This window comes from Chrysemys picta, chromosome 4 (genome assembly GCF_011386835.1).
Source record: "Chrysemys picta bellii isolate R12L10 chromosome 4, ASM1138683v2, whole genome shotgun sequence".
In the NCBI taxonomy this organism is placed as follows: Eukaryota; Metazoa; Chordata; order Testudines; family Emydidae; genus Chrysemys; species Chrysemys picta.
In genome coordinates, this window is record NC_088794.1 from 155311185 (window position 1) to 155323666 (window position 12482).

Here is a 12482-nt window from a genome sequence, read left to right on the forward strand (position 1 = left end):
ACTGCCTACAATGGCATGCAGCCGATCTCCGACTGCTAGCAGCCAATATCTCCAACAGCCGGAGAGGGGACACGAGATGGGGAGGGGTTTGAGTTGCTACAGAGAATTCTTTCCCAGGTGTCTGCCTGGAGGGTCTTGCCCACATGCTCCGGGTCTAACTGATTTGCATATTTGGAGTTGGGAAGCAATTTTCCCCCAGGTCAGATTGGCAGAGACCCTGGGGGGTTTTGCCTTCCTGTGCAGCACGGGGCACAGGTCACTTGCAGGTTTGAACTAGTGTAAAGGGTGGGTTCTCTGCAACTTGAAGTCTTTAAACCATGATTTGTGGATGTCACTGACTCAGCCAGAGGTTCGGGGTCTGTTACAGGAGCAGGTGGAGTCTGGGACCTGCAACGTGCAGGAGGTCGGATTAGATGATCACAATGGTCCCCTCTGACCATAAAGTCAATGAGTCTGTGAGACTCCAGGGAGTGGAAACCGTCCCTAATCCTATAATTCATGGTATTGAGGGCCTGGCTACTGAGAAGGAGAACACCATTTACCATGTGCACGACTTTACTACTCTGTCTGATCAAACACAAGTAAAAATTAACCAACTAGTTGCAGTAAAAAATATGAAGGCAAGCAAAAAACGGTTTCATAAAGAAATTATTTATACTGCTTATGGGAGTTACATGGTAACTACCATAACCAACTCATTAGGGAACATAGAAAAAGGAAAATGGCTTGACCTTATTAGTGATGAACAGTTAGGGCAATACAAGTTAGCTTAGCATGTAACAAAAATATGGGTAACTGGCAACCTATTGAAACTTGCAGACAAATTCCCTTTTAGTACCAGTCATAATTTGGGGCTAGTGACACCACATGCTAATCAAGGAATATGTTGTTCACAACAATCTTGCTCAGTATCTGGTTCTACGTACATTTCTTTTGTGGTATCACTACCAATACCGGATCGTGACACAGCAATATTTGATAAATTGGTTACTGTCCATTCGGTAGGTTATCTGGACAGCAGCATTTAGGAGAAAGAACTGGATTTATGTCAACTACCGGTGTATCACTCTGCAATGCAAACAGGAGGAGCACCACACACAGCTTGTTATGCCAGGGATGGTTTTGATATCGCAATCCCAGTGTGTGGCCACAGTGGCTCAGCCTAGTACAATGAGACAGAGAAGCTAGCCGCTCCTGTCTCCTGCCCGGGAAAGCTTTCCAAATGGTGACAACCACCTATAAGGATGGCCAGTACTGTGTAGTAACTAATTACAAGAAGTTTATATATGAGGCCTCACTTGTAATGCCATTACTCCAAATTTCTCTTTTACTCGTCGTGTATGGAGCACTCTGGGGCACACGATAATAAAGCCAATCCCAGTTTTCCAAAATGGATCTATTACCCAAAGTGAGCCCCAATACCAGGATGAAGTTGAAACTTACCTGCCAGTTTTAACCTGCATAATAATCACTTTACATTTTAAAACATCACTAGACAAAGGAGCAACACACTTTATTCAGATTAGCCGTGACATGCACAAGGCACAAAGAGCCTTGAATGACATTAGCCATGATGGGGATCTTGAAATAATAATTTCCCACCTTTGAATAAAAAATGCATTTAAGGCTTTGCTTGTCTTACAAGGTGTATTAGTTTTAGCTGTGTTAATTATGTATTGCTACTTACGCCGTTTGTTAACACACTTTAAATGGCATACAAAGGCCTTCATCACTAACTCATGCATTAATTTGGCAAAGGTATCGCCTTCACTATAACAATCATCAAGGCGACAAATGGGCGGGGGAGGACTGTTGACTAATATATGCTGGCTAGTATATAAATAGATATATTAATAATATGTATTATCCACGCCCTTAATATTAGAATGTATTAAACACCAATAAACTTAAGCACAAATATTCTAACAGTGATATTGCCTAATCTAGCCTATCCCATCATCCTGTTCACTTCTACTAATATCCCATAACCCCTTGCATTTGCTGAAGTGACCATTTGGCACAAGCAGAAAGGAAACTTGTTAAAATCAAGACCATGGTCAAGATATGTTTGTTCTAAATCTAAGCTAGGGAAATACCTTCACTGACCAGTACCTGGAATTCTAGTATCCAAACCAAAGATAAGGAGGAACCCAACAGCAAGTTAGGGAACAGGGAAAAACTGATGGGGTAACTTGTAAAATCATCATATAAGTAACACCAGCTGAAATGTGTATCTTGGGGAGCCCACCTCCTGCATAGGGTGAATGTAATATCGCTGTACAGGATGGCTCCATCGAGACCAGTATCATATTTTTTCCTGTACCATACTAATAAACCCGATTGACATCGGTTATTTGGTCTCTTGAGCATATTTCATAATGAACCAAAGTGTAGTCAAGCAGTTGACTGTAAAATGTATCAACACTAGCTTCTCAGACATGTGTGCTCTTCCAGTTTTGGTGCTACACTCACACACATTTGAAAACACATTTGAGCCCTATGTACCCTGAAAAGAAACTGTTATAGACAAAAGGAGAGAACACTGTATGAAACATGTAATGATGTGTACTTGCAGCATAATATTCAGCCACTAGATGTCTTTATATGCCATAAATAATTGCAAAAAGGTTATGGTCCTTGGTGAGCAAGAGAGACAATGCTGGGACTCAAGCTATGTGGAAGCATGTTTCTATAGGTGTAGTTGTTTTCTAGAACAAACACAGGTGTTTAAGGGCTGTGATTCCAGATGTCATGAATCATAGAATCATAGAAGATTAGGGTTGGAAGAGACCTCAGCAAGTCATCTAGTCCAACCCCCTGCTCAAAGCAGGACCAACCCCAATTAAATCATCCCAGCCAGGGCTTTGTCAAGCCAGGCCTTAAAAACCTCCAAAGATAGAGATTCCCATTCCAGTGCTTCACCACCCTCCTAGTGAAATAGTGTTCCCTAATATCCAACCTAGACCTCCCCCACTGCAACTTGAGACCATTGCTCCTTGTTCTGTCATCTGCCACCACTGAGAACAGCTGAGCTCCATCCTCTTTGGAACCCCCCTTTCAGGTAGTTGAAGGCTGCTATCAAATCCCCCCTCACTCTTCTCTTCTGCAGACTAAACAATCCCAGTTCCCTCAGCCTCTCCACATAAGTCATGAGCCCCAACCCCCTAATCATTTTCATTGCCCTCCGCTGGACTCTCTCCAATTTGTCCCCATCCTTTCTGTAGTGTGGGGCCCAAAACTGGATGCAATACTCCAGATGTGGCCCCTCCAGTGCCGAATAGAGGGGAATAATCACTTTCCTCGATCTGCTGGCAATGCTCCTACTAATGCTGCCCAATATACCGTTAGCCTTCTTGGCAACTAGGGCACACTGCTGACTCATATCCAACTTCTCATCCACTAATCCTCAGGTCCTTTTCTGCAGAACTGCCACTTATCCAGTCGGTCTCCAGCCTGTACCAGTGCATGGGATTCTTCCGTCCTAAGTGCAGGACTCTGCACTTGTCCTTGTTGAACCTCATCAGATTTCTTTTGGCCCAATCCTCCAATTTGCCTAGGTTACTATGGACCCGATTCCTACCCTCCAGCAGATCTACCTCTCCCCCCAGTTTAGTGTCATCCACGAACTTGCTGAAGGTGCAATTAATCCCATCATCCAGATCTTTAATGAAGATATTGAACAAAACCAGCCCCAGGACCGACCCCTGGGGCACTCCGCTTGATACCAGCTGCCAACTAGACATCGAGCCATTGATCACTACCCATTGAGCCCGACGATCTAGCCAGCTTTCTATCCACCTTGTAGTCCATTTGTCCAGCCCATACTTTTTAAACTTGCTGGCAAGAATACTACCACACAAGGACACATGTATGTCTGTATACCTCAAATAGCTGACAAACCAAGTGTTCTTGGTTTGTTGTGGAGTTGCAATATAAGGGTAATTTTAACAATGTCTCAGCCATTGTTTTAACACACAACAGATCTTCATCATTCAAAATAGTAACAAAGAAAATACATACAATTTTTCAGGAGATATAATTTGAAGCTCATCAGTCTTAACAGGGTCACTCTTTGTTAACCCAGACATAAACTTTTTCCAGCTCCAAAATTCTTCCAAAATTGTGCATATAAAGCAGGTAGTTGTAAAATATTTTGCAGTCTGTGTCCCTTAGCATCTGGTGACATCAGCTGATCGGTGCAATATCGGATACTTAGGATTCCTGCCATTAAAATCTCTGAGCAGATCACTGGTTTATCTGCACCTTTGAGGATATTTTTAAACTGTTTCTTCCACTGAATATATTTTTGTATCATTTGCACTTATATTAATTCATAGCAGCACAATAAAATAGCCCATTTTTCATAAAGGCAAAGGAATAATGTAACAGATGACAGTGCTTGTAGAAACAATAGACCAGACCTCAGTTGACATAGATCAACATAGCTCCACTGAAGCCAATGTAGCTACACCAAATTACACTGACCGTAGGTTTCAGAAACCAACTGAGCTACTTCAGGGCCCCCCAAAATGTCATATTTAAATATTTATGGCCCTTTTTTCATAACAAGGCTACTGCACATACGAACGCACATATGTGGGGATGGATCTGTACTTTACACCCTATCTACTTCACGCGGCAGCCTGGAGAAAAGGTTGTGGGGTAAGGAAGAGGCGGGTGTATCCCCTTCTTTGAGCAGTCAGGAAATGTACCTGACATGCCCGTAACACAGAGAGCAGCATATGCCAAGGATTTAGATTTACTCAGAGATTTCTCATTCTTTACTCTTGCAGCTCAGATGTTACTCAGATTTGCATGAGAGAGAGGGGAAAAAAAGAAACCCAGCAAAACGGGGCTGTTTCTCCTGGTGAAATATGCACGGCTCCCTGCTCATGAATTAAATAGCAACAATTAACTGAACTTCAAAGGTCTGCGTGGGGGCGGGGAGGACTGGCACAGAAGAGTTGCTGCAGTTCAGTTGGCTTACAGCTTTGCAGAGGTTAGCTGGGGGGTGGGACATGGAAAGAGGCTGGAATTCATTTTGGCATCGGTTATTGTCAGAAGACAGGAGACTGGGCTAAATAGACCTTCAGTCTGACCCAGTACAGCCACTTTTTGTTGGAGGAGGGATAGCTCAGTGGTTTGAGCATTGGCCTGCTAAACCCAGGGTTGTGAGTTCAATCCTTGAGGGGGGCCACTTAGGAGTCTGGGGAAAAATCAGTACTTGGTCCTGCTAGTGAAGGCAGGGGGCTGGACTCAATGACCTTTCAAGGCCCCTTCCAGTTCTATGAGATAGGATTTCTCCATTAATTTATTCTTATTTATTTATCTGTTTTTTCAAATAAGGTTCATAGCACCTTGTGCTTGTCACCTAGCACTGTGCATCAGCCTACAAACATACCTGAGCGACAGAGGTAAAAGTCTATAGGCCTCATTCGTAAGGAAACCTACATGGTTAAACTCACATCTACACCAATTCCATGTTACCCAACCCTGCACTATCTTCATCTGCCACCACGCGGCCCTCAGAAAGGGGGGGGGGGTGTTGGGAAGTAGGGGCTCTTGAGAGGAGAACTGGCCAGTGGCAAGGGCCCACAGTGTAGGACTTTGGAGTCTGGGGTCAGTTCCCTCCCCTGCTGGAGATTTCCAGTGTGACGTTAGGCAAGTCACTTAGTCCCTCAGTAAATAATATCCCTGCCCCATGGCAGCGTGACAGGATAAATTCCTCATGATGAGGTGACCGGATACTATGGCAGGGGTTCTCAAACGGGGGGTCGGGACCCCTCAGGGGGTCACGAGGTTATTACACGGGGGGTCGTGAGCTGTCAGCCTCCACCCCAAACTCCGCTTTGCCTCCAGCATTTATAATTGTGTTAAATATATTAAAATGTGTTTTTAATGTATAAGGGGGGGTCGCACCCAGAGGCTTGTTATGTGAAAGGGGTCACCCGTACAAAAGTTTGAGAACCGCTGGACTGTGGGGACAGCAGCTGTGTAAGTTTCTAAGAGAGAACAATAAACATGCTGTCCGGCTCATCCAGGGGACCTAGTCCTGCCTTTTGCTTTGCTAAACCTCTGTTTCGGTAGAGATTTAGCAACAACCTGAAACAAGCCAGGCAGCTCAATAACCCTAGACTGCCCGGCCAATATGACCGTGGACTGGCATCCGAGATCAGCATTTTGACTGAGGTGTGAAGCCAGCCAGACACAAGTTGATATCGAGCACGCCCAGGGGTTTTGTCTGTGTCTTTGTTGCATGCTTCCAGGCTGAATGATGTCCTCGTAGCACCTCATTGGCTGGTTCTTGAAAAGTCAACTTCGAGGGACAGTGGCCAAGGACACAGGGAAATGTATCTGGTTTTCACACATCAGCTGTTGTCTGCACAGCGAGCAGAACACGCCCAGGGAAACCTCGCCAGCACCCAAGGACAGGCTTTGCTGTAAGCGCTCTCTCTCTGTGCTGCCTTGTTTGCTAGGCACACACCCACAATGCCTGTGTGAGATGGGGGACGCGCCGTTTAGAGTACGAGATCCAGCACACACATTGTTCTGGGAAAATACAGCCCTCACTTGCCAGCTGGGTACACTGCACGGGCGAAGCACCTTCCAGGGCACAGCAATGTGATCCTGTCAGAGCTCTGAAGAGTCAAGGCCGGAGAGACGAGCAGGTGCCCGCCCTGGGCGCTCTCGCTACCAGTGACGTGCATGCAGTGTGCTGAAAGCTGCCACAGGACCAGCCACAAAACTGACCCTGAAAAGCCACAGAATTCAAAGCACCTTCAGGAAAAAGTCCCTTCCAGAAATACAACTACAGAGCGGGTGTTCCTTGTTCACAGCGCTACAGCACCGTACAGCAGAGGTGCAAAGTTTCGCAGTATTGTAACTGCAGTACTTTGGTTGATTACTACACAAATATGGCGATTTTCTGAAATATTACGGTGGTCGGTGCTTTTCTTTTACTGTACAAAAGGTAACAGAAAAAGCAGAATCAAGATTCCCCCCCCACCCCAATGTCCTCCAACATTAGGGTTATCATTCATCCGGATTCCCCCGGACATGTCTGGCTTTTTGAGCTAAAAATAGCATCCGGGAGGAATTTGTAAATGTCCGGACTTCTCCCCCCCCATGCAGAGCACGCGCAGCTAACAGGGCAGCCGGCCATATGGTGCCACTTACATGGGGCTCCGACAGCCAGAGAGACCCCTCCTCCCCCCTGCAGCAGAGATCACTCCCTCCCTCCCTCCCTGCATTCGCAGATCGCCTCCGGCAGTCTGGAGCTCCTCCACCGCTCCTCCTCCCTTGCTGCCCAGTGTGCTGGGATGAGCGGCAGGGTAAGGGGGCCAGGGGGTCGGAGAAGGGGCAGGGAGATTCTGGAGGGGGCAGTCAAGAGACCGGGGGGGGGTCGGGAGTTCAGGGGGGCTTTCTGGGGGGGGTGGATAAGGTTTTGGGCAGTCAGGGTACAGGTAGGGGGTAGGGTCTCAGGAGGGGGCAGTTAGGGGACAAGGAACAGGGAGGCTTAGGTAGGGGGTGGGGTTCTGGAGGGCAGTTAGGAGCAGGGGTCCCAGGAGGGGGCAGTCAGGGGACAAGGAGCGGGGGGGTGTTTGGGAGTTCTGGGGGGGGCTGTCAGGGGGCAGGGGTGGGGAGAGGGATCGGAGCAGTCAGGGGACAGGGAGCAGAGGGGTTTCGATGGGTTGGGAGTTCTGGGGCGGGGCTGTCAGGGGGTGGGGAGTGGTTGGATGAGGCGTGGGAATCCCAGGGGTCTGTCTGGGGGTGGGGGTGTGGATAAGGGTTGGGGCAGTCAGAGTACAGGTAGGGGGTAGGGTCCTAGGGGGCCAGTTAGAGTGGGGGGGTCTCAGGAGGGGGCAGTCAGGGGACAAGGAACGGGGGGAGGGTTGGGGGTTCTGAGGGGGGGAAGTGGGAGGGAGTGGAAGGGGCAGGGGCGGGGCTAGGGCAGGACGGGGGTGGGGCTCCTCCCGTTCTCTTTTTTGCTTGCTGAAATATGGTAACCCTATCCAACATCCCTCAACTGCTTTCTCACAGACTTTACTTTGGGTGGAACTGGAGCTGGGCACATTTTTGTCATTTGAAACTTTTTTTCCAATTAAATAATTGCCTTTTTTCAGAAACAAAAATGTTCATTTTTTCCAAGATCAATGAAGTGTGTTTTATTTTCTTTATTTTTCAATTGTCAGTTTGAGGTTTGTCTCCTTTTCTCCTCTTATACCCATCACCTCCCCCCTTTTACAGTAGGAAGGAAAATACATTTTCAATTTCCAGTATTTTTCACCAAACAATTTGGGAAAAAAATGATTTTTAAAAAAAATATCTATTTTTAACCATCTCTAAAAGGCCCTTGGTAAAATATTCAAAAAAGTGCTCAAGTGATCACTGACCGTAAGAGTCTGTCTACACTGCAATATAAGCCCAGGGTTGGTAGAACTCAAGTTAGCAGACCCTAGGTTTGTTAACCTAGGGCTTGAGCATCTACACTCATTTCTAACCCCAGATTAGGAATGTTGAACCCTGATTCCCAACTTGGGGTTTAGCGTCTACACTGCATTATGTAGGCCTGAGTCCAACCACCCATATCTCAGACGTCCTAGCATCCTCTTTAAATATAAATGCTCTAGCCTTTTGTTCGTGGTGCAGTGTGGGGAAAACTTGACTGTCCACAGAACAAAGAAAGTCGGCCCATGGGACTGTGGGATACTTTTGGCTGACTCCCTGAGCAGGAGTCCAGTGGGGCTGTGTCTGCATTGCAAAGCAACAGGGCTTGAACCCTGGGTCCCGGCTTGACTCAGGCTCAGATCCTCCACCCCTGTGGGGCCCAAGGACCCTGGGTCCGAGCCCAGAGTTAGCATGATTTGTGTGTAGATGAAAGGGGGGTTAGCCTCGAGCCTGTCCTCGAACCCTGGGCTTACACTGCAGTGTAGACAAACCCTAAGTCCTACTGACTTTCGATGACACTTAGGCTCCTAAGTTCCATTTTAAAAATGAAACTGGGGCTCTTTGGACAATTTTACTCCCTTTATTACATCAGAGACATGCTTTATGATCACTATATTGCTATGTAGTATATTTCTATTTTATTTATATAGGAGACCTTGCTATATGAGAGTCATTGAGCTCCCAATTATCTCATGTGCACCAGTCATTAGTTATAATAAAAATTACAAGAGCAATGATGGCCTTGTGGGCCAGGCACAGGCTGTGGGCTCAGGAGATCTAAATTCAGTTCTAGGCTCGGTCACAAACTCCCTGGGCAGGTCAGTTAATTGCTCTGTGCCTCAGTTTCCCATCTGTTAAATGGAGATAAAAATCTGTTTTATCTATTATGGGCAGGGTGTGTCTCTCACTGTGTGTTTGTGGGGCCTCCGTCTCAATGAGATCTCTGGGTGTTACTGTAATAACTAATAATAAAAAGGAAACAATTGCTAGAGCCTTATAGCTCTGTGTCGCCCATCCTGGAGAGGCTTATCCTCTGACAGCTCCTTTCCCAGTGACATTATTCCTGAGTCAGTAACACTCCTTTATTATACAAATTTTTCCACTGCGGAAGATGGATTCTCCTTAGAGGAAAATCCCTTACAAGAGGCTTTTTCTGTGTTGGCAGCGTTTTGTGCAACAGAAGAGCTGACTATTTTCCCTGCACCAGAACAGAATCCCTCTCGACATCTCTAACTCACATCTCCTGACATGTGAGATGGGGGAAAGCCAGAGCACATTCAGCACATTTCTGTATTGCAGCATCTACAGATCAGCTCGGCCTATTGGAGCCCCATTACATTCATACAATAAAACACTAATGTGCTAACATGAGCAACCTGCCAATTAATATCGGAATTGTTTAGAAGCAGCCCTTGACATTGGCCTTGCTACTGTAGAAATGAGATCACTTTCCGCATTAGGACTCATTAGAAACAAGCTTAAAACTAACCGGAGAGACCAGAAGGTCAATTGCTACTGAAGGATCTGGCCCTTGTTACTGCTCAGAAGCTCGGAGACCTGATGCCCTGCACAGCGCTAGAGCATAACAACTTCTCCAGTGCCCCATCACCCCCGGGGCCTGCAGGGCATCCCACCAGTCTTGCCAGGGTGGAGAACACGGCGTACGAGTTAGTGTCTGAGGGGAACACACACGTCCTTGAACTCCTTTGCGGTGCTGCTCTGAAATGATGAATCATCGGCCTTGTCTTACTTTAGCGTTCACCAAGCTGATTGCTTTTAAAGCTAGCAAGCAGGAGCGGCTAACAGGAGAGTTTTGCAAGGAAGTTTTGAGGGGCAGTGTGAGGGGTGGGAACATACACTAAACATTCCGTAAATTTCTTTAAACTTAAGCCAAAAAACACCCTTGATAAAAATAAAACAACACCAAAGGAATGAGCTGCAGGAGTAAAAAGAGAATGCAGGCAGAAGTCCAGCACAGAGTGGGCGCTACCCAGTTTATTGCACCCAATGCAGCACGTGTGATTACCTGCCCTAGGGGCAGGGGGCGTAGGTGTGCATTCGGTGCAAGGAGCTCCTGGCCCTCAGAGACGGCATACGGGCTTTGGAGACCAGAATGGCTGAACTGGAGGAGCTGAGGGAGACAGAGAGGCACATAGATGAGACTTTCCAGAACACAGTAGAACATCCCACCCCCGTCTGAAAGCCTCTGTGCTGCTGAGGAGGATGAAAGTCTCAGGAAAGGAGAGAATCTAACTGGAGCAGAGGGAAATGATCCCATAGTCGGGACCCTCCTTCCAGATGAAGTTGTGATATCCTCTCGCACTGAGGAAACCTCTCCGGGGGAGGGAACGCCAGTTATTAGGAAGAGACAGGTATTAGCAACGGGCGATTCGATCATTAGAAACATAGATAGCTGGGTTTGTGATGACCAGGAGAAACGCATAGTGACTTGCCTGCCTGGTGCAAAGGTTGCGGATCTCTCGAGACATCTAGATAGACTTATGTGTAGTGCTAGGGAGGAGCCGGTGGTCGTGGTACATGTTGGTATCAGTGACATAGGGAGGGATAGGAGAGAGATCCTGGAGGCTAAATTTAGGCTGCTAGGTAAGAGATTGAAGTCCAGGACCTCTATGGTAACATTCTCTAAAATGCTTCCAGTTCCACGCGCAAGGCCGGATAGACGGGCAGAACTGCAGGGTCTCAATGCATGGATGAGACAATGGTGTAGGGAGGAGGAGTTTAGATTTATTAGGAACTTGGGAACCTTTTGGGAAGGGGGGAGCCTATACAGGAAGGATGGGCTCCACCTAAACCAAAATGGAACCAGATTGCTGGCATTTAATATTAAAAAGTTCATAGAGCAGTTTTCAAACTAAGGGCTGGGGGAAAGCCAACAGGTGCGGAGGAGTATGTGGTTTGGACAGAGACATCCCTTAGGGGAGGATCTACTAATGGAGATTGTCTATGTCCTAGTAAGGAGGAGAGGATGGAAGATGATAAAATATAGGTAGGATCTGATGAGAAACAGTCTAATGAAAAAAAGTCCCATTCAATTACATCATGTAATGGGAGACAGCTAAAAAGTGACAAGTTTTTAAAGTGCTTATATACCAAGGCTAGAAGTCTAAATAATAAGATGGGTGAACTAGAATGCCTCGTATTACATGAGGATATTGATATAATAGGCATCACAGAAACTTGGTGGAATGAGGATAATCAATGGGACACAGTAATACCAGGGTACAAAATATATCGGAAGGACAAAACAGGTCGTGCTGGTGGGGGAGTGGCACTTTATGTGAACGAAAGCGTAGAATCAAATGAAGTAAAAATCTTAAATGAACCAAACTGTCCCATAGAATCTCTATGGACAGTAATTCCATGCTCGAATAATAAGAATATAGCGGTAGGGATATACTACCGACCACCTGAGCAGGATGGTGATAGCGACTGTGAAATACTCAGGGAGGTTAGAGGGGTTATTAAAATAAAAAACTCAATAATAATGGGGGATTTCAAATCTCCCCAGATTGACGGGGGACATATCCCCTCAGGACGAGGTGCAGAGATAAAGTTTCTTGACACCTTAAATAACTGCTTCTTGGAGCAGCTAGTCCTGGAACCCACAAGTGGAGAAGCAGTTCTTGATTTAGTCCTAAGTGGAGCACAAGATCAGGATCAGATCAGAGGTGAATATAGCTGGGCCCCTTGGTAATAGTGACCACAATATAAATTAAATTTAACTTCCCTGGGGTGAGGAAAACACCACAGCAGCCCAACACTGTAGCATTTAATTTCAGAAAGGGAAACTACACAAAAAATGAGGAGTTTAGTTAAAGAGAAATTAAAAGGTACAGCACCAAAAGTGAAATCCCTGCAAGCTGCATGGAAACATTTTAAAGACACCATAATAGAGGCTCAACTTAAATGTATCCCCCAAATTAAAAAACATAGTAAGAGAATCAAAAAAGAGCCATCGTAGCTAAACAACAATGTAAAAGAAGCAGTGAGAGGCAAAAAGGCATCCTTTAAAA

General features: G+C 46.2%; 1 protein-coding gene across 7 annotated transcripts in view; it reads right to left on the reverse strand.

The window, feature by feature from the left end:
- The window catches only part of LRFN5 (leucine rich repeat and fibronectin type III domain containing 5), a 149000-nt gene that overhangs the window by 106244 nt on the left and 30274 nt on the right, over positions 1-12482 (reverse strand). The window lies entirely within an intron of this gene.